Source organism: Tasmannia lanceolata, unplaced genomic scaffold, assembly GCF_043159265.1.
Source record: "Tasmannia lanceolata isolate RefF3 unplaced genomic scaffold, GAP_Taslan_0.1 ptg000037l, whole genome shotgun sequence".
Lineage (NCBI taxonomy): Eukaryota > Viridiplantae > Streptophyta > Magnoliopsida > Canellales > Winteraceae > Tasmannia > Tasmannia lanceolata.
The window spans coordinates 649,926-672,053 of record NW_027518714.1 but is presented as its reverse complement, the minus strand read 5'-3'; the positions used below and the strand labels follow the sequence as shown (position 1 = coordinate 672,053).

The 22,128-nt window shown below is 40.3% G+C and overlaps 1 pseudogene; it reads left to right on the top strand.

Moving 5' to 3' along the window:
- Positions 1 to 536: 536 nt before the first annotated feature.
- Positions 537 to 4,348, top strand: LOC143860241 (uncharacterized; annotated as a pseudogene).
- Positions 4,349 to 22,128: the final 17,780 nt, after the last annotated feature.

The following is a 22,128-nucleotide window of genomic DNA, read 5'->3' as shown; positions in this document are numbered from 1 at the left end:
GGCCCTGATTGACCCTAGTGCAAATACTTGTTAAGAGGGTCAAAAATAAAGCAACCACATATCATATAGAACAAAATGATCAATAAACAAAGAAATGGAACAAAATAAGGCAATATGAATTCAACAACATGACGGGCCATCAATCCAAGATAATAGAAAACATTAGCAAAAGAAACATGCACAGATGGTTCAATTATATAATAGAAAACTTAGCGTCGGGTCGGGTCAGGGTGATCTGAGGCATTAACCCAGAACCCGACTCGACCCTGAGTCAGGGCCTAAAAAATGAACCCTGACCCGCCCTTATGGTTGGAAAATCCAGCCCAGACTCTGTTCGGGCTCAGGGCCGGTCAGGGTTGACAGGGCCAAACTTGCACCCCTAATTCACACCATTATCATGATTTGCACATAAACCCTAATATTTTAGGGTTTTTTTTGTTTGTTTTTATCAATGTTTTTTTCTTGAAATGTGGGTTTGATGTAGCCATGGGGTGGGGTTTCATTGTCTGTGGTGGAGGTGACGGCGGTGGTCGGAGATGGCGACGACAGCAGTGGCCGGAGATGGCGACGGCGACGGCGACGGTGGCCGGAGGTGCGACAGCGGCGGCGGGAAATGGTGTAACCCTAATCCCTCTGCAAAAAGGGTATTTCTGTCCTCAAAATATTAACCATGGTTAGTTCCAGTCTTTCCGTCAGGTTAAACTGACGGACTATTGACGGACGGGGTGTACTTGTCACGTTTTGAAACCTCAGGGGGTGCACTTGTCACATTTAGAACCATAGGGGTAGAAGTGGATGTGTCAGAAACTAGAAGGGGTGTAAATGTAATTTCCCTTTTTTATTTTTGCCGTTTCCCTTATTCGTCTTTCCTTTCTTTCGTTCCCCTGTTACTTTTACCTGGATATCGAGAAACCCTACAGCTGCGAAGCCTTCTGTAAAACAGACACGGAAATGGAAACCCTACAAGGAAACGTAGAATTGCAGAAATTTCAACAGACAAGGAAATGGAAATCAAAACAAGAAAAACCTAGAATTACAGAAACTCTACTAAAAAACCTAGACGCTGAGTCTTTTGTCAATCGTTTACTCTTATTTCGACTGATTATTTCCCCCACTCATCTAGTTTTTGGGTTCCGAGTGATGAAATGCATGTAAAATACGAAGTTTGATCACTGTTGGTTTGAGCCTGATATTGTTGTTTCTGCATGCATTTGTGTGTCCATCTTACTTGCATACTTTAATTGTAGTTTAAAATCTACATTCATTGTTATTAAAATTCTATCGTGTATAATGTTACGTGCCCACTTGGAAGAAATAAGTTTGTTTAGATTTTGTTGCTTTTGGGATTTCCTTTTTAGTGTTTTAGATAAGTAGGAGTGTTATTGATAAGGGTTAGTTAGATTAGAGATTTTCTATAAGTTTCATGTATGCAGACTTTTTGAGGAATGAAGAAAATTGTTCCACTAAGTGTCTTGTGCACACAGGAGGACGAATCCTTCCCTCGAAGTGGATCAAGAGGCTGATCTTCCCTCTAAGAAGATCAATCCGTTGAGAACCGATTTAGGTTCGTAACATATAATTCCAATATTGTGTATCAAATGATTCGGAATTCATTTTGATTCATATCTGACAAAAATCTCTTACATGCACTCACAAATAGATTGGTGTTGGATTTAGTTTTTTTTAACCGTTTAAATTAATTTTCATCTCATGGACTGAAGGGAGTTGAAATATCATTTCTGGTGACATACTAAGACCACTTGCTTTCATTGACTGATGAATCAAGATGCTCTAGATAAATATCTACAGTAGAAAAAATGCCAAGGATTATTAGAACTTGGCTTGCATTTAATGTGGAGATGTAGAAATATTCCTGATTTGGGATGTTTTATTTATCATTCGTCATGTTATGTTCAAGAATTTTAATTTAATTGTTTCATCATAAGTGATGTAGAATTGTTCCTGATTTGGGATGTCTTTTTATGGTTTACTATCTGGTTTTATCATCTTTTCATGTTATTATTACACAAACAATTTAAATTTCAGATTGTCTGTACCTGTAGTGTATCCTTGTAAGCCTAGGTGGCTAGGTGATCTTCCTGTCATCCTCGTCATTGTTTTGATAGTATTATTCTGTTCATTATTTTATCACCATTGTAGTGCACTAATAGTATTAACCTTACATTACTGTCATCATTTTCGGCATTGGTGCGACTTTGCTATATCTCACTACACGCAGGCACACTGAGCTGATAATGCTAGTTTTTCAAAACGGGTGCAACTGGTTACCCAAAAAGAAGTGCTTGTTTTCTACATGAATAAAGGGAATTAATGCAGCAGGTTCTGATGATTGTCTAGTTCTTAATTATTTTTTCTTTTTTCCTCATGCATATGCTAATAGAATCCTATTCAAAATTTACATTGCTGTTGATTCTAGATGACTTGTGAGTGGTTGAAGCTATTTTCAGTCACTTGGTGTCTCCCTTGAGAGTTCATGAATGGTTGTTCAGTAATCACGAGAAAAAACAAGCTTTTGGAGAATGTGCAAAAAATGGTAATCAGTGAAGACAACTTTTTCTTTAAATGGTGGAGTAATCCAATGAATACTTGTTGGAGGATGGCTTTTGAAATGAGTCCTAAAAACAAGACCCTTTTTCTGGTAATTTCATCTGAAATTTCTCCTGTGCTGGTTAGTTCCGGACTACCATAACCTGAAAGAAGGCATTTTTCACGATCAAATGGTCAAAGCACATCACCCCATTCCAAGTCTACCAGCTGAGAAGAGCAAAACTAGGCCCAAGGGTTCAACCTTGGCAATCTTTTAAGTTATGTTTTGATGGTTTCAAACAAAATTTGACAGCCTATATTAGTTGTTTGTACTAATGTGTTTTATGTGTTAGCAAGCTAATTGAAAATCTTATTAAAGAGCAAAGTCAAGGAGCATGGATCAACGGCTTGGATCGATTTGAAGATCACTGGGGCCAAAGGAAAGTGAAAGTGATCCATGGAAAGGAAAACTTGAAGACGTTAAGAAGAAAATTGAACCCAAGTCAAGTCTTAGTGTCATAGAATGTAAAAGACTGCTCCATCAAGAATAGTGGAACCACTTGTATCCCTGTTTCTTATACTTATGGTACTTTAATTAATGGGCTGTGTAAACTGGGAAACATTAGCAAAGCACAAGAATTGTTCAAAGAAATGCGTGAAACAGTTCGAATCATTTCGATAATAATCAGTTTGATCTGTTTTACCGAGAAAGTCTACGGTTCGAGTCTGTATAGCCCTATACATTTTTGCATTTTTGTATAGTTTTCGTTTCCTCATTAGTGCGTGCTTGCAGATGGCCGGTGGGTTGGTCCATAGAAATGGAATCCTTAAATATCAAATGATTAATCACGACCCGAATCCGGATTTTTTGATTATTTATTTGAAAATTTTCAGAATTCTTGCGAGGCAGTTATAGATGCTATAATGAAACTTCGTAAGAAAGTATCTCGAGAAATCTAATTGGGTCTCAACAGGAAAATCGATATTTTACTACCAATCACAAGTTTCATGTTGGAGTGGAAGGTTGTTCACCCATTGTTGTTCCTTACAGTTCATTGATACTTGGCTTGTGCTGTCTAACAATTGAGATGAAGCCGTGGAAATGCTCAAAGAGATGAATGGTAAAGATATTGAACCAAATGTTGTTACCTACAGTATACAGTTCTCTACTAGTTGGTATTTGCAAAGGTGGGCGATGTCCATAGGCCATGGAGCTGCTGGAAAATATGATCACTAAGTGTCATTTATACGAACATGATCACTTAAAACACATTAGTTAATGAACTCTGTAAAGAAGGAAAGCTTCAAGAAGCCTTGGGAAATTCTTGATAGGATGAAGCTTCAGGGGTGTAAACCAGATGCAGGAATAAACAATAAGCTCATAAACAGTCTATGCGATTCTTTAAATTCCACGAAACTGCAAACTTCCTTGATGAAATGATTCCAAGTGGAATTTCTCCTAATTGTGTTACTCAGAGTGTCCATGCTAAGATGCACAATATTGTGGTTTTGAGAATATTCCAGATCGAGTTTTTCATGTTTATCTGAGTACAAGAATTCAACGTATTTCTACTTAGTCAAAAGCAATTCTTCTTGCGGATTGTTTCTGTAAGAAGATACGCATAAAGCTACACGTATTTTTAATCAGATGGTGCTTGATGGAGGAATTCCTGACGTGGTCATATGGAACACCATTGTGGATGGCTTTTGGGGTCGAACGAAGTCGAGATAAGCAGCCGAGTTGATACACTCTGAGCTGATGAGTGAATTTCTTGGATCCAAAAAATGCTTTGAATTTTGATCATGGGGTTGGAACCCATGTTATCCGAGGCAACAACACTGGAATGTCATGGTACATTTTTTAGACTTTCAATATGAGTTCAACACCCACTTTGGTCTTGCCATTGTAGTTCGAACCCATGCCCGGAATCTTCATAACTTATTTGCTTAATACCGATTTCTATGTAGGGTGACATTGCATGAATGTTCCTTGCTCAGGGTGCCTCTCCTTCAAGGTACTACATATTTTATGGCCTGTTTCTCTAGACTGCAATTTTTTGATGTTACATCTGTTGGCACACAACTCTTCATAAACAGACCTTGTTCTATCTTTGCTCTAGTGGTCCACTAAAATGTTGAGTTTAATGTAATATGAATTACCTTCTAGAGGTATGGAGTATGGCAATACTTCTCTAAATACAATATGTCTGATGTTACTAGGAACCAAATGAATTATCATCCTCTTCCTCGTAAGAGAAATTATATGCACTTTGGTATACATATATTTGCAGATGGTGGAAGTGGCAGGGGAGAAAGGATATATCTGCTCATTTGCAGTGTCACCTGTTTCGATCCTCTATAAATGAGACATGAATGTGTTGGTTGTAAGGCGTTGGTGTGGCCTTTCAATCAATTTTTTCATGGATATGTTGAATACATGTTCATTTACAAAGAAATGATGTCGTTTTCTTTTCTTTCTTTTTACCCTCATCTCGGGCCTCAACTTGTATGGATGTAAATGATGCGTTGCATTGGAAAAGGTCTAGTCATTTCCTTTGCTCCCTTGAAAAGTTCCCCAATATATTAGATCCCACTCTATGGTGCCCTTCACACCATGGCAACAGAAACAACATGGGATTGATGGTGGGCAGATGGAAAGGAATGGGGGTTCTTAAGAGAGTCCTGAAGAGAAAGGAGATTGGGGACTATGTGTGACTATAATTAAGCAAGATGGTCTTAGAAGAATCTATTCATTCCACCTTGAGCAGGACGGGAGATAAATTGGGGAATTCATTGAGATGAAAGTGGCACTCTAGCTGGGGAGGAGCAGGAGGGATAACTCAGAGTTTGCCAGAAGGTCTTATAATTTCCAAAGGGGAATTTTAGCTGTCTCTCAGTCTCAGATTAGTGTATCGTTTCTTACGAAGCTAAAACTAATAACTAGCCGATGCATTCACTTATAAAAACAATAATTTCTGACACACAGGGATTGTGTGCAAGAAAAAATGCTTCTCAATGACAAGAAGGAGAAAGAGGACAGGGGAGCCTAGAGAGCACGTTTAAAACGACAGAATTTTTTTTCTCCAGCTTTTCTATAAGAACTTGGAAAGTAAATAATGAGGTTTTTATAAGGAAAAATTTCCGAGAACAAATTGTTAGAAGAGATTGTCCATTGATTTTTTGTTTTCCCATGCGCTACCAGATGCCAATTAATTTAGGCCCTGTTTGTTTTGGATTTTGACAACTGATTGTGAGCCCAAAACTGATTATTGGGCTAAAATTCATTTGAATTTGAACCCAATAATCAGTTTTGGACTCACAATCGGGAGAAAGTATATGGTGTTAAGGCCTTACAACAACAATGCCCCTGTACGTTGGAGGTACCACCCTTGATATTTGATCCAACAACAGCTTCTCAAAAGTGAGCTGCTGTTGGATCAAATATCAAGGGTGGTACCTCTACCATATTATTGTAAGGCGTTGCACCCTATAAAAACTCCACAATCGGTTCTCAAAATCCAAAACAGATTGGGCCTAAGAGTTTCTGGAAATGTTTTTCCTTTTCTGAACTTATCCTCAAAACCAAACAGGCTTAGTAGAGGACGGAAGTTGGGCTAGACCAACCAAAAAGCCCTAGTAACCAGCCTGCCTTGGGCCCATGTTTTGGCTAACTTCATGTTTACTCAGATTGGGTTTAGTTTATTTTAAAGCCCGAGTTAATCTAGCAAGTATGACATACAATTTTGTATATGTAAAAAGCCTACTGATATCCGCCCGACTAAATGGACTAACTCACCTTGTTTGACATGTTTTAACTCTTAATCACCTGTGTAAGGTGGATTCGATGGTTGATGCCCCTTCTTTTTAGCAAAACGGATTCCCATTTTCTTAGCACTGCTCTTTTGATAAATGGCACTACTTGCTTTAAACTTTTGGGAAAACACTTCTAAAATGGAATCCCGTTTTGCTAGCAGCCCTCAAACTTTTTTCGTTGGCTTTTAACTGGGGTTACAACATCTAATCAGAAGGCTATAAAACAAAGTGAGTAGTGCCATTGTTAAAATATGGTAGTGGGGATATCAGCTGCCCTTCTTAAATATATACTAGGTTGGAAGTCGAGACTAAAAATGGAAATTGAAAATCCTAAATGTCTCAATGTTGTTGATACGTTCATATCCTGTTTGATCCTTCGATCAATCTTTTGTATTTGGTGACTTCAATATCTTAGACAAAATGTCTTGATATTAGTCTCTCTATCCCCAAAATGTCCTCACGAATTATATTGCACAATTTATTTAAAAATGAGAAATGATAAACCAAAGGGTGCACTGGAAAAAAAAACCAGCTGCATGCCTGCAAGGGCGGCCCATTGGTGCATGGTACATTTGTAATGGCATTGAAAAAACACAACTACATTTATAATGGCACTGACTGATAAATGAGGTGGGGTGACGTGGATCCAATGGGATGCCCTTGCGGTTGGGCTCTTACAACTGCGCATTTCAGTTTAGCATTCCTTTTTAAACATTTACACCATCTATGATTTTATTTCCAAAGTATTCCTCCACTTGCAACCTTATTAATGCTATTATATATCTTCAAAATACTCTCCACCCATTAGATTCCAAATCTTCGCCCCTCTATCTCACTCATTCCTAGGGAGCTGAAACTCATACAACTTGTTTGAAAGATAGAGCCCTCTTTTGATTTACCATATTAGAATTTACCGCCATATCTCTCTCTCTCTCTCTCTCTCTCTCTCTCTCTCTCTCTCTCACACACACACACACACACACACTAGATTCCAAATGTTCAAGCAGGACCTTGTAAATAAACTTTAGAAAAATACTCATTCCAATGAATACTGTTTCTTTTGCTTTACAATAATGGACGGGCAGTGATAAATCGACTCCCCAAATGGATAAATCGACTCCCCATGTGTCTATCTCTCTCTAACCTAGAGGAGAGAGAAAGACACATGGGGAGTCGATTTATCAATCCCCTAATGGAATAGCAAATGAATAATGGTATCCATATAAATAATGTGTTTCCCTGCTCCTTCTGATTAATTATGGGATTAGTTAGCAGTCAATGCAGCCTATTTGAGATAATAAAGAAGAGTTGGTCTAAACTTCATCACGACCAAGTTTTGTTGCACAAAAATAGAAGGATTCTTGCTAGTTGACTAACCCCGCATTTCCCTATTGTTTCTTATAATTTGAATGGCTGACTTTGGTGCAATGGAAAAGAGCAGAGGCGACTCCGAGGAGAGCTTCTACTTCACACTTTGCTGGTAGAACTACATTCAACTGCTAACTCCTAAGATCTAAACCTTTGAAGGAAAGGGGTTATATAGTCAAATCTTCTACAAATAAATAATCTTGTTAGTTTAGAAAAGTACGACAAATGAACTCATTTTCTTTCTCTTTTCTCGTTTACAAAGGAAAGATTCTTGTTTCAACTGACCTAAGCCTAAGGGCCTAGGATAACATCAATTTCATTCATATTCAACTTTTTTCAGGGCTAATAGGTCTTTATTATTTATAGGCTATGCAAGCCATATGAAAATTGAAAAAAAAATAAAAGCAAAAGAAAAGAAAAGACAGTTATAAAAGTCCTTGTTTTAAAACAACTCTTAGTATAATTAGGACTCTTAATATACTAAGTTCTCATTAAAATAAAACTATTACATAGACTCTCCTTAATCCAAGCGAATTGAGACTCTTCAAATCAATTCAGACTCATATACTATTACTCGTCATGAAAAACAATCCACATTAAGTCCCACAAATACAAAGAATCCCTTATGTTTCAATGTGGGCTCTTGTGATCACTTTATAACGTAGGTGCTTCATTACAAATCATTTAAAGACTCACATTGCTTAAGACTTTCGTAATAAACATGTGGGCTAAACTTAATATACCTACAACTTAAAGAAACCAAGCAATATTAGTAGAAAAAGACACTGGTAAAGGACTTAAAAAGACTTATAAAGGGCACTTAAAAATTCAAACATGAGCCCTAAAAAGGTCTTCATCAGAAAGGCTAGAGCATTATCCTATTTTTAGTGATGAGATACAACATCAAATATGTTATTTTCCTCCAAAAAAACAAGAGCATAATCAAGAACACCCTTTGCTTTTGATTCTGTTGAGAAAATCCACCAGGCAATCCGATCCGATCGTGCACAAATTAAACGAAAAGTAAAATAAACCAAGCCACAAGATGAACACCAAGATTTACGTGGTTCGGCCAAGCCTGCTCCACAGGCGAGAAACATGATCTTCCACTATGAGAAAAAACAATATACAAGGATTACAATAGATTTAAACCAAAACCCAAAACCCGCAACCCTTTCCTTGCTTCTCAAACCAAGACCGTACCCGAGAGATAACCTGAGAAAAACCCAAGAGAAAGCCCAAGAGAAAGTACCCAAGAGAAAACCCAAAGAAAACACTCTTCTCTCTCTCTCACGCCCAAGGCTCTTGCCGACTCACTACTATTGGTCGTGCAAAAGGACCTCTTCTACCTAGGTTTTCTAAAAATCCCCAAAATGGCAATTTCTATTTCATGCCTTCTACTTCCCACCCAAGCAACCACCGTGGGTGGGAAATAAGGCAACTTTCCAACAGATTCAATTGCCAAAGTTGAAAAAATAGAGCAGCTTCCTCTTACAGTCTAAGAAATGCTCCCAACTCGCACCTTCCAGCCCATCTCTCACTTATGCCATCTTAATCTATCACTTGGAGTTAATAACACAACTTCTCTGGTAGGCTAGTGCGAACCACTTGTAGAAAGACGGCCTAGATTGGGCTTTGAGCTCACTGTTTCTAAGTGATTTCAAAAAGTAACCCCAACTTATCGAAAGTTATCACTTAAACACACCCCCCTGCTTTTTTTATTTGTAAGATTGGATTGAACCTCCAACCAGAAGATTAAAACCCAAATCCTTAACCAATTGAGATATCAACCCCGACTTTTTTTACCACATGAATTTTCCAAGCTGCTTACATGCCCCTTGCGCTGTCAGAATCAGGCCGAACTACATGTCAGAATCAGGCCGAGCGTAGTTCGGAGATCTCACTTAAAATCACTTAAAATCCTACTAAAACAAAAGCTAATGTGGGTAAATAGTTCCAAGTGAATAGTAAACTACATCCCTACGAGATAGATGCTACCAAATACACAGGCGTGCAGTAGAGAATTTAGTACCTAGGTAAAGAAGATTTATTGGCAGACTAGTCTAGCCCTTGATAGAACTTCTTCTTTTTTTTTTTCTAGTTTTAAAGATAGCTACAAAGTCCATTTTCCTCAGACAATAGAGGAGATGGGGGAGGGGAATGTAGATGATTGAACAGCATTTCTTCAATAAACTAGACATGCAATTATTGAAAGGAATAGATTGTTCTTATGCTGGTGGAGGTTTTCTTTTACGTTCAAACTCATTAGGTGACCTGGGTCCCTATCTCGTGCAACTTTTTGTGTCATATGACCCTCACCCACCCATTTCATATAAGCATTTCTTCACCAGCTGTGACATTATATACTTATTTGCTAGCCTGCCTGCCGTAAGTTTAAATAGCAAGGGGTCTACCTTGGCAGTTGGTCTGAACCATCACACATCTATCTGACGGTCTAAGCCGCTATTGCAACATTTGATAGACGATCGATTTTTATTTGTTTCCCTTGGCTATGTTTCTGTTGGCATACAACCCTCATTTTTAAGTAAAAAAATAACTAAATGGGCGCGTTTTACGTTTGTTTGTTAAGAGTTCAATTTAATTGGGTTGGTTCAGGTTGAGCTTTTGCTAAAAAATGAATTGAAATCAACCGGAATCGGACTCGATTTTATGAGCAAAGCTAAACCCGATTTCTCAAAAATCCAATTTTACATTGGAGAGAATTGTAGCCGTATCTTTTGCCTCTTTCGTCACACCAACCTCACATGCACGAGTGCTGAATGTTACTGTGAAAGCGTTGCAAAAGGTATCAGACACAAGGAGAAAATTATTCCAAAAGAGGGAGATAAAGGAGTTAATGAGAGCCTAAGTGTTTGAATTCTTTCGCTAAGCAATACAAAATGGGCCAACCTATATCATGACTAGCAATAGCAGTTGCCATCTCTTTTTACTTTTCCTTTTGTTTCTTGATGATGATGATGATGAAGATGAGTGGGTCTCAGTGTGTCACCACGAGTCCATGACCCATTCCAGGGAGAGGATGCATCAAAGTTAAGCTTTTTGGCTTTTCCGCGAATCCAGAAACGTGGGACCCAAAGTGAGCCACGGATTATATAAAGAGCTAAAGTAAGTGGGCCCACGTTAACTTCATTACGCCTTCCCAAGAAGGATTGGATTTCTGCAATCTCGTTTTCATGGGTTTAATGATTGTACCCATCGCGTGGTGACGTGACGAGGGCTCTCCTTTCAATTGATACTTCTATTGCTCCTGACTTCGAGCCTCTCTCCGCTTAGGAGATATTATCTAGCCATAACAATCTCTGTATGTAATTCAAGGTTTTAAATTTCGACCTCAATCCAAAATTTTGGACCCAAATTTAATTTCGGGCTTCGGTGGAGAACGAAATCAAAATTGGGTTAAATCGAAACGTTACAAAATTTTGATTGAAATTTTGTTTTCCCCAAAATTTTAGACGGGATAAAATATAAAGTTATTTGATTTCGATCGATTTTGTTCGAAATTTCACCTGAAATTTCGGTTTTGGTTTCGGCTAGGACCAAAACGCATTCCGAAACCAAAATTTAAAACCTTGTATATGTAAATAGGGATTTGCTAACGACCATCACATAAGGCATTTTGCAGTTCGGCTGTTGCACTTGAGAGCAGACAACAGGCTCGTATTTTGTTTTCTTCATTTAATTCATCTGGTGGCTGCTCTCATTTTGTTGCTGGGCTGTTGCATGTGAGAGCAGCCACCTGGTGGATGACTTAATGAATAAGACAAAGTATTAGCCTATTTAGTCTGCTCTCTCGTGCAACAGCCCAACCGCACAATTCCTTCTGCGATTGTCCCTAGCAAGTCCCATGTAAATAAATTAAAAGATTGCCTAAAGAAAATTAATTAAGGGCCCTTGAAAAAAATTTCATGGAATATCAACTCTCTAGTTATGAGAATGGGAAAGGAGGGGAAGGTGAGTGAGTGTTTGAGTAAAGAAAGTATGAGTAGGCTAAAAAATAAGAGAAAAAATGACGGATTTGCTACCTTCCATAGCAGAAGGCATTTCGCAGAGTGAAGGCTCACCCTTCCAAGTGGCGGGGGTTAGAACCTCCAATTCCACCTCTAAACTCTTGTTTTCTCAGCTTCCAATCGAATCGGGCCTTTCATTCAGAGAGGGGAGGGGATTACTGGAGGGATTACTGCTCGGCCTCGTTACTACCCTTAGGAGAAGTAATAGGTAGGGATGATCGGATTTGAACCCGTGACGTTTTGTACCCAAAAAAACGTGCTACCAAGTTGGATATGCGGAATCTGAATGGATCAGATCCAATCGGATCTAATAGTAGCTTTGGGTTCAAGTGTCGTACCACGACCGAAACATTCTATTGGATCATACGCTTAAAGAGCTTCGGTCGTCGAACTGCCCATTGCAGCTCCAGAGTTCACCTTGCATGCTCTTCTTTCAATGCCCTAGGATCAGATTCAATAGAAGCTAAGTCAATAGCTGGGATTCCTTCTCCCTCAAAGCCTATTCTGATTAACTTTTGCCCACAAGATTCTTTTTCGCATCAAGCCCTTCTCCTTTTGGTTTTTGCGATCGGCTATTCGTCAAGTAGGTTGGACGTCATACCTAAAAGTCATCCGCTTCTTCTGGTCCCATCGCGGCGCTAGAAGACATTCATTGGTGATTCCTCAGAAGACCCCACAGGGCACACGGTAACGGCTCTTATGCCTTGCCAGCAAAAATCAATCAACCGAGTGACCTTTGAATTTGAGCGGCAACACGAAAGAGCAATCAGTCTTCGTATCTATCTCTGTTGCATGTCAGAGTAGCTATACCAGCTCACTTTCCAACAACTTTAATTCTTTATTCACGAGGTGGCTGGTCTAACATGCTACAGACCATCTGTGAAATGCCTTTTGAGATGTAGGCTAGCAACTCCCAAAAAATGATAATATAAAGGGAGTATATCTTTTTCCGACTTTTTATATGGAGTAAGCAGGTGTAGTTTGGTTTTTTTCCCTGAAAAGTACTGTACATCTCACACCATAGGATGATCCAAACCGTCCATTTGATGGGTTAATAAATAGTTGTAGGATGATCCACCCCTCTGATCTAGACAAGTTTCCATAATATGCAGTTTTTGCTAAAGATTAGAGGGCTAGGATCATCTTATGGAAATGATTTTTTGAGCAGAACCTATAATATTGTGGCCCATCTAATGGATGGTTTGGATCATCCTCTAGTGTAAGCCGTACAGTACTTTTTGAAAATTATTGGACTCTATGGGCTCACACCATATAAAATCTCTTTTTTCCCTTAATTTTTCTGTACTTTTCGTACATATTTACTCCCTCTTAAGTCACTCACTCCCCTCCCTCTCCCTGGAGAGCCTTAAAAATATTCCATGGGAATTTTTATTTTTTTTAATGGGTGTCAAGCATGAAAGTGATCGGGACTGAAATTTTGGGGGCCATGAAAAGGGCATAAGAAAAATGTCGGGACCTTAGTCAAATGTGTAATCTGAACCCATTGACGGAAAGGGGACAATTTAATAGAAAATCTAGTGTATTTGCAATTGCAAGTGCTCTCAAAGTAGAGGGGATCTCCAAGTCCTGAACTTCCCTATCTTAATTGAGACCGTAGATCTTGTAGAACATGAGGCAACCCACATGAGCTTGGTCCCATTCCTACCACACATCTCATAAACGCAAAAAATCAATGGCTTAGCCTTTTTTATCGGGACCAAACAAGACTTAGATCAGAGGCCAGGACTAAACTTATGGTTGTAGTTGTTTTGGATGAACAGTGCTGCTCGGGAGTCCCAATAAGTGAATTTCTTTGTCAGTTAGAATCCTTTTATAGTACAAAAATCAAACGGGGACAGATCTTCTAGCTGGTATTTTACTACAGTGGGTTGGCAAACAACTCCAACTAACAGATACAAGAAGATTTGGTTTCTTCTTGTAAAAGCTTTTTATAAAATTTTACTTATAACACTTTTCACCAGATAATTCTAGACCTGTGTTTCCCAGCTATACACCGAAGATAAAGTATATATCTCTTCTGGTTATTTTTAATGATTTTAAGTCAGTGCGCAAAAATCAACGAGTGAGTAATTAGTAAGGGAGACGAATCTATGGTAATGGAGTAGAGTCATGAAAGGTGTCTTCTGGTGCGAGAGTGACTTGAGTACTGTGGTCTCGCGTGGCGAGCTCCATCCATGTCGCCCTCGAACCACCGACACCCATTACTAATCTTCTTCATTCTGTACTGGTCATATATTTTCACAAGGGAAATGATACACGCCCTTTAAGATTTGATAATGACACTCCTTTTCTAAATTTCCTGGTTAAAAGCCTGTAAACCATATTGGGTCTCACTTTTGACCTATCTGAACCGTTCACTTCATGGCAGCAACCAAGACCAACGATGTGGTTAATCTGGATGGATCGATGATAGTGCCCACCAAAGTAATAGAGGACTGGAGCATGCCGCACGCATCCCTGTCCGGTTCAATTTCCATTCGTATTTTCCTTTTTGGTGGCGTGCAAATGACATTGTGAAGTCTGGGGCCTCCTATCAGACGTCTATCCAAACTCCGAGTCAGTGGGGTCTACATGATCTACTGGGGATTCAAATAGAGGTGGATGCCAGCACCCGCTTCGTACTGAAAAGACACCATCATTCAATCAATCAATGCGGTGCTCGTCTGCGTGGCATTGCATTTCTAAAAGACTTGTAAAGTTGTTATTTATTTCATTAATTCATCTCTTAATCTGGGTCCCTGTGATTTGAAGCTACTTCGGTAGACAGATGAGCTATTAAATGTGCCACTGCTGGTTGTAAAATGACTCTTATATGCCTGCACCTAGTGTACTTTTTCCAGGTCACCTGAACTGCATTCCTCTTAGTATGAATGAGTAAAATAGCGTAAGTATCTCCTCCTCCTTAGTTTTAACGCTGCTCATTTGTTTCACATTATCACGTTCGAGGACAATTTTCCGATTGTGAGGGCCGTTCGGTCATGGAGATACTTCGGATTTGTCCAATTCATGGTGGGGCATACCACATACGTGATCAAGGGTCTATAACTGAATAAGGACTCCAAAAACAAAGTGATCCATTAATTAGGGTTTTGCTAACGAGTGTCCGGGGTGTTGTGGAAAGTTGCCTTATTTCCCTCACCACCGTGTTACTTGGATGGGAAGGCATAAGCAAGAAAATAGAAAGTGCCTTTTTTAGGTTTTGGGCAAACGTAAAACATATTAGGCAAGAGATGTCTCTCTTTGTGGGGTTCTTAGGGTGTGTCGGCTGCCTCAAGGAAGAGAGAAAAGAGAGAGAGAGAAGAAAAGGCGAGAAGGGAAAACAGAGAGAGATAGGAAGAAGAAAGTGTTTTCTTTGGGTTTTCTCCTAGGTACTTTCTCTTGAGGTTTCTCTTAGGTTTTTCTCAGGTTATCTCTTGGATACGATCTTGGGTTTGATAAACAAGGAAAATGTTGCAGGTTTGTGGGTCTATGATTAATCCATTGTAATCTTTGTATTTTGTTTTTCACATAGTGGAATATCGTGTTTCTCGCCCGTGAAGTAGGCTTGGCCGAACCACGTAAAATCTTGGTGTTCATCTTGTGGCTTGCTTGTTTATTTTACGTTTCCATTTAATTTGTGCACGATCGGATTGTTTTACCGGACGGATTTTCTCAACAAGTGGTATCAGAGCTCAGGTGGAGCGATCGTCGAGACCGGATAGAGTGATCGTGGGTGTTGTGGTTGGATCGCGATTTGAGTGATCTTTGGGAGTAGAAAAATTGTCCAGAAAAGATTCTCGTTCAAGGTGGAGTGCTACACCGTGAAGTGCGGAGTAATATGAGATGGCGGTAAAATCAAGTTTTACTCAATTCAACATCGACAGATTTGACCGAAAGGGGAGTTTCACCCTATGGCAAATGAGGGTGAAGGACATCCTAATTCAACAGTGCTTGGCTAAGGCGTTGAAAAGAAAGGATGGGAAGGCGGAGAAGATGACGAGTGCCGAGTGGGAAGACATAGAGTCGAAGGCAGTCAGCACGATTCGGCTATGTCTGACAGATAGCGTAATGAAAGAAGAAGATGTGCCTAAATTATGGGAGAAGTTGGAAAAGCTTTATATGTTAAAAAGCTTGGCCAACCGGTTGTATCAGAAGCGGCAATTGTATGGGCTGAAGATGCAGGAAGGCAGAAATCTTCTGGAACACATTACAGTGTTCAACGGGCTTGTGGATCAACTCTACAAGGTTGATGAAAAGTTGAAGGAAGAAGACAATGCCTTATTACTTCTTACTTCACTTCCTGATTCATATGACAACCTGGTGACGAATTTGTTGTATGGTAAGGATACAATAAAGTTAGAGGAAGTCATGCCATCGCTCTTATCGAATGAGATGCGAAAGAAATATGTTCTTAATGCAAAATGAAGACCAGGGATTGGTTGTTCATGGTGGGAATGAAAGAGGAAGGTCGTCTAACAGGAGATCTGAAAATGCAGGTCAAGATCCAGGGTCAGCAGAAAGGGCGTGAAATGTTACCGTTGTAAGGAATATGGCCACATCAAGCGAGAATGTCCAAAGCGAGCTGACCAGGTAGACAATGGTGCTATGAATGCTGCGGCAACGGTAACAAATGAACAGAGTGAAGATGTTGAATATGTTCTCACAGTATCTACAGGTAATCACACTTCTCATGATGAGTGGATTTTATATTCAAGTTGCTCTATTCATGTATGCTCCAGGAGGGAATATTTTAATACGTTCCAAGAGACAAGGGCGGGTGTAGTGTCCTTGGGTGATGGGTCTACTTGTGACATCACGGGAGTTGGAACGATGAAGATCAAAATGTTTGATGGAGTGGTTCGTACTTTGGGTGGTTTGGCGTTTGTCCCAAAGATACGGAGGAATCTAGTATCTCTTGGCCGGTTGGACTCCAGGGGTTGCAGGTTTTCAGTTGCAGGTGGAGTCATGAAAATTACACGCGGTTGTTTGGTTCTGATGAAAAGCGAGAAGTGTGGCGGATTGTATCGTCTGGTCGGGAACACGGTGACTAGTGTTCCTAAGATCTCGATGGCTAGTTGGAAACAAGGTAATGATGTGCGCACACGTAGGGTCTCTTTTGCAGTTGGTACAAAGACAGATTTCCGGATTGCAGACGATGGTGAGAGGATGATAGTACCTGCGTTGGGGAGGATGGATCGAGATCCATCTCCAAGGTTGACTAGGGGAGTCAACGGGTTGGCAGCTACACATGTGCATTAGCCGTGTTGATCGAATCGGAAGGAGTCAGAACCATGATTGATTCGAGGGTGTGTAGCTAGTACTTCGGAAGGCCAATGGCAGGTTTCGCGGTGACAGCGGACTGGTGGCGACATCATCAGAAAACTTTCAGGTGGCTGGGAAATAATCCAAGCTGGAGATTGCTGAGGAAAGTTGCCTTATTTCCCTCCTACCAGCGTGTTGCTTGGGTGGGAAGGCATAAGCAAGAAAATAGAAAGTGCCCTTTTTAGGTTTTGGGAAAACCTAAAACATATTAGGCAAAAGATGTCTCTCTTTGTGGGGTTCTTGGGGTGTGTTGGCTGCTTCAAGGAAGAGAGAAAAGAGAGAGAATAGAAAAAGAGAGAGATGGGAAGAGAGAGAGAGAGAGAGAGAAGAAGAAGAAGAAAGTGTTTTCTTTGGGTTTTCTCTTGGGCTTTCTCTTAGGTTTTTCTCGAGTTATCGCTTGGGTACGATCTTGGGTTTGAGAAGCAAGGAAAGGGTTGCGGGTTTGTGGGTTTGTGATTAATTCATTGTAATCTTTGTATTTTGTTTTTCTCATTGTGGAAGATTGTGTTTCTCGCCCATGGAGTAGACTTGGCCGAATCAAGTAAAATCTTGGTGTTCATCTTGTGGCTTGTTTGTTTATTTTACTTTTCCGTTTAATTTGTGCATGATCGGATTGTTTTACCCGGCGGATTTTCTCAACAAGGGGCACTCATAAAGGTGCATTGAAAATGTTAATGTACAATAAATGTTGGACTGAAATGTAAATTTACAATAAATTTACATGGCGTTTGAGCATTTTTTTTCTCAAACAATGTGTACATTGACATTTTCTGTGCACCTTAACAAGTGCTCCAGGGGCACCCGTTAACAAAACCCTAAGTTTAAATGCAGGTGGGTTATGTATATCCAATGGGAAGCCCTTGCCATTGGGTTTTTACATCTCAGACTTTACACCCATTTTTTCTTTTTTCTTTTGTCTGTGTCAATAATTTAAGGGGGATTAGCTTGGCTATTTCGAGGGAAGCCATTTTGCAGCTCACTTTTGTAGGAGACAACGAGAGAACAACCACATGAGCTCGTGTTTTAGCGTATAGAAATCCTAAGGGGGTGTTGTCTTGAGTCGTACCATAAAAGGGGGATTAGCCAGGCTCGTTAAGCTTAATGAGACGAGCCTGAGCTAGGACAGGCTCAGCTTGGCTCATTAAGGATTTAATATATTTAAATATATATTATATATTATAATATTAATATCTGCACTAAAAGGGTTGTCCAGGGAGTGAAAGGGGGAGGCAAAATATGCCACTTCTTTTTGGAACCCCATTTGTTATTTGGACCACCTCTCATGGTGTAAAAAGAGTAGTCAAATTACACTGGCTATCCAGGGAAGATGAGGGGTGTGAATATATCATTGCCCTTAATGTAACCCGAGCTCGATAAGGCTCGTGAGCCCGAGCAGAGCTCTTGAGCTTAATGAGCTGAGCCGAGCTCAGCTTGGCTCGTTTACACCCCTACCCCCCAAGTGTAAATTCCTAGCTCTGCCCCCAGTTGTACATGCATGATTGGCCAGTTTAGTGGCCGGACCCCCTAATGACAAATTCTTAGGGAGTGTAAATTAGTCCGGCCGCCCAAGTGTAAATTCCTGGCTCTGCCAGTGCATGCAGTGGGTTCGAAGAGCTAGGGTCATCCTAACCCTGTCATTATATTTGTGACCCCGTGTATTGAACCTGTGTCTAACTCGGGATTTGCTAGGGAGCATTGCATAAGCCATACGGCGGACCAACTATCGCATTAGAGAGCAGCCACATGCACTCATTTTTGTCTTATTAATTTAATTCATCTTACGTGGCTTCTCTCTCATGTAACAGGCAATGTCTTCTACGATGGTCCCTGACAATTTGTTTTGACCAAAAAGCCTTTTGAGGTGTACAGATGACTTAAAGATATTTATGTCAGTCAAGAGAATTCTGTGGGTGTAATAGTAATTTGGGTGACCCATAAAAGAAAAGAAAAGGAGGATGGAGGAATGAAAGCATGACACGTGCGGCTATTAGATCGGACGGTGGAACGTTGTTCTCGGGGGACGAGTGACATCCAAGGGTGGACAGTTCTCTCTCCTCAATCCTCAATCCTCATTACGAGAGCCGCCACCGTTGGAAATTTCAAATTATTGTAATCTTTCTCCAACCGCTTTTCAGTCATTCAAAGTCTACGAATTACGACCGGACCCACCAAACCTTACACGTGAAATAATCTGATTTCTCTATTTTATTTTTTTCTGTATTTTCTTACTAAAAAGACAAGGGAGAGCGGTGAAGGTGTCGGATGGAATCTATCTATAAAACTACTGAAATGTCGGGTTCCAAGCAAAACGGGACTCCAGTTTGGGAAAACAATACGAGAGCCTTTCTCGTGACACGTGCGCAGGAAGACAAAGAAGGTGGCACCACAGTAGTTTCCCAAAAATCAATTTCAAATTGCCCTAATCATCCGTTATTTCCACGTCTGCTTTGTTTTCTAAACGGGATCCCGTTTTAGAAGTCCCACATTGGTCTCATCCACCAAAACTGACGGCTTCAGAATTTCATGTTTCAGCAACGCTGTTTTACACTGTTTAAATGTCTGGAATTGTAATAGCCTTTCACCACCGGTCAATAATAAAAACAAGGTGAGTATGCTCCCGTTATCATTTACAAATCGGGGTGCAACTGGGGTTGATTTTTAGGAATTCGGTTTGAGCTTTTATCCTAAAATCGGGGCAGAGTTAACTTCAATTCATTGTTTTTAGCAAAAGCTCAACACTACCCCTACCCAAATTGCAACCAGTTATCAAAGGCTACCACTGTTGGCACTAGCAAGTTTGATAATAGCACTAACCTATCTTGTCTTCTATTATTTAAGCAGCTGTTGTTTCCACCATTTTTTAATCATCCTTTTATGCCAAAGCAGTTGCATGCCACTTGCCACTTTTCTAGAAGATGGAGGCAACCATTAGGAAAATGATAAATGCGCCCCTTTTCATCACAACCAAAGGGAGGCTTAGCCGACCGATTTTAACGAACAAATGTAACCTATAAAGACGATTATACTCCGGTTGTGAGGCTTCGCCGGCTGAGAACACAGGCCTCGCCGCTTGAGAGGAAAACAAACCTCTCCCTAAAACTCTTGTTTGCAAAGCTTTCCTCAAGTGAGTGAAGTGAGGTCCTTGGGGTTAGGGACTGAACTGAACGATCCAATCATAAAATTTTACAGTTGCGGTTTTGAGCTGCATTGTACGTGGCAATCAGGTCACTTCATTCCTTCAAGAAGTACATCAGCCCCTTTGCAGTCATAGATACACTGTAGCTGGGTCTTCCAAGTAATGAAATGGGGCGCATTTATCATTTCCCAACAATTATCCCCCAAGAAGGGAATGTGTGAATGTTCAAAGCTAAGGTGGGTGGTTATTGCAAATTCCCCTCAAAGGACATCTAGCGGTGGTGATCAGTTAGAAGATCTCCACTGAAAGACCTAGAGTAGTGGCAGGCAGTTATAGAAGAAGGCTATATAAAAGAACGACCGCCTCAGAGGAAGAGTTTCAGAACAAAATCAAAACATGTCTTAGCATTCATCTTTTATCATTTACTTTTCTGCACTGTCATTTATTTTTTCGAGTTGTAAGTGAGTCTCTCTCTCTCTCTCTCTCTCTCTCTCCTGATGATGATGGGTAAGCAAGGGTTTGGCAGGAACCCCAACCGGTTTATTGAATAAAATGACAGTACAATCAAGTGCGAAAAACACCAACCCTATCTCAAAGGTAGAGAGATAGGGGAAAGCAAAATGACTCAAATGATTCAATAACACTATTGACCTATGAGGAGACCGATGGTGCTTCCATTTTGCCAGGTATCCCTCGCACCGGTGTTTGTCTGTGTTATTCTATTAGTTAGCTACTCAGATGATCTATTAATCCTTAGAGTAATTTGCATTCCACTTGCATCGACAACATCGTTTGCATTATGCACAAATCGATGTTGCTTGCGAGTCATTCACATTATGTGTGCCTCGACATCCCCACATTTGACGTCACGTCATACTGGAAAAAGTATTTTCCATCTGTGTAAAGGCTATATAGCCCAAGGAAGAAGTGGCTTACCTCTTTTCTTCTCAATTGCCTGAAATTCAATCCAGGGGATTGAAACTTTTTGGTTGCGACCTCTCGAATTGAGTTTCTATTTGCCTCTTTAGGAGTTTGGCACGCTCGCGCGTTCACCATTCAAGCCCCCTCCCCTCGAGCACTCCCACATCAGGTGCATTGACAGACCATGCCGGTCAATTCTTCAGAAAGCTCATAGAATCCAATTAAAAAAGAAAAGACTAGTTGAGTTTGTGCAATTATGAAAACATGCTTGAGCGGATAATAATAGATATTTGCACTACCAAGTTTTGAGAACAAAGTGAACTTATCGTGTCCTTTATTTTAATTTGGATGGGAGCATTTTGAGAATTTTAATAGCCTTCGATGGTTGGTTAAATAATAAATGACTAGGCGAGTTTGCCCCAAGTATTGTAGTGCAAATTTCAATAGCCAACATTTTTCTTAGAGAAGAGATCCTACTCCCTAGAGTAGGTAGCTTATCTACTCCATGGGCATAAACTATAGTGGGGACCACATTGTTTGGGTGATCTAAAGCATTCATTTGATGGGCCCTCACATTGATAGGGTGTGCCCCAAAAATCAGCTCCATAAGATCATCCCAACCCTTCGATATGTGGAGGCAAGAAATGGAATAGCTTTTTAAAAGCATCGATGATCTCCCCCTCTCTCTATCTTAAGAGCGCTCTCACCTCTATTTTCAAAGGGTAAGAGCCTGTAAAAAGGGCTTGGGCGGGGGAAGGCGAATATAACTCTTTGTTTCCCCTCTTCTCTATCCGGGCCCCACCTTTCTATTCAATCCTATTTCCACGAGTCTTTTCTTCCGCAACAATCTCGCTTTGCTCAAACAGAAGTCAATCACTCATTTGTTTGGGGGCCTCCCCCGTCCATTTTTTGCCTCTACAAATCGAAGGGTTAGGATGATCCTATGGAGCTGATTTGTTGGGTACACGTTTTGTGAGGACCCATCAAATGAAT